The sequence below is a fragment of the Dipodomys spectabilis genome, unplaced genomic scaffold, assembly GCF_019054845.1.
Source record: "Dipodomys spectabilis isolate Male_0828 unplaced genomic scaffold, ASM1905484v1 ptg000284l, whole genome shotgun sequence".
Lineage (NCBI taxonomy): Eukaryota > Metazoa > Chordata > Mammalia > Rodentia > Heteromyidae > Dipodomys > Dipodomys spectabilis.
Window position 1 is genome coordinate 786,367 of NW_024870961.1, and position 770 is coordinate 787,136.

General features: G+C 35.1%; 1 pseudogene; it reads left to right on the plus strand.

Annotated features, from left to right (window-relative positions):
- Positions 1-401: 401 nt before the first annotated feature.
- LOC122126551 lies at positions 402-501 on the plus strand (annotated as a pseudogene).
- Positions 502-770: the final 269 nt, after the last annotated feature.

Sequence of the window (770 nt, forward strand, 5' to 3'; positions counted from 1 at the left end):
AGACATTTGTGCCAGTAAGACCTCATTTAGGAATTTTAAGCTGCAGAAGTTTAGAAGCAGCTCTTAAGCAAGGCTTGCTTTGAATCCATTAGCTCCACAAAGCTAACTCAGTTGATAAATAAGTACTTGAAAAGCTATCACCTTTGGACCTAGCTATAAAGGCTTCAAAGTATGATCAAATTTTAAATGAAAAAGACTTAAAATAGTTATTGACAAAAAAAATTGAAAATGTGAGCAATCGACCAAACAATATGTTTTTTCCAATATACACAGAATTTTAGAGAAGTAAGATGAATAACATTTTTAGGAACAATAAGGTTTCCTGGTTACAAAAAGTCAACTAAGGATATATGCCTTTATAAAGATTGCATCATTAACTACTTAACTTTACAGGATACTACCTGCTTCAGCAGCACATTTACCCAAATTACAACAATATAGAGATTATCATGGCACTTGCACAAGGATGATATGAAAATTTGTGAAGTATTCCATATTTTTCATTCTTCAGATGTAAGAAATGAAAAACAGTTATTAAAAAATTGATTATAAAAATACAAGTCATTATGTCAAAAATGAACTTTACAACTTTGGTGCGGGGAGGGGGCTAGTGAGGAGGATTGAGTGGGGGGGGCAGAGGGAGGATGGGAAGGGATGAGAAGGGGAAACAAAGGAGGAGGCTACAATGCTTGATAAGAAATTTACTCATCAGGCTGAGAACACTAAAAGAGATCTGCAGGAATCCCACGAACGGGAGGAAGCTAATCAAA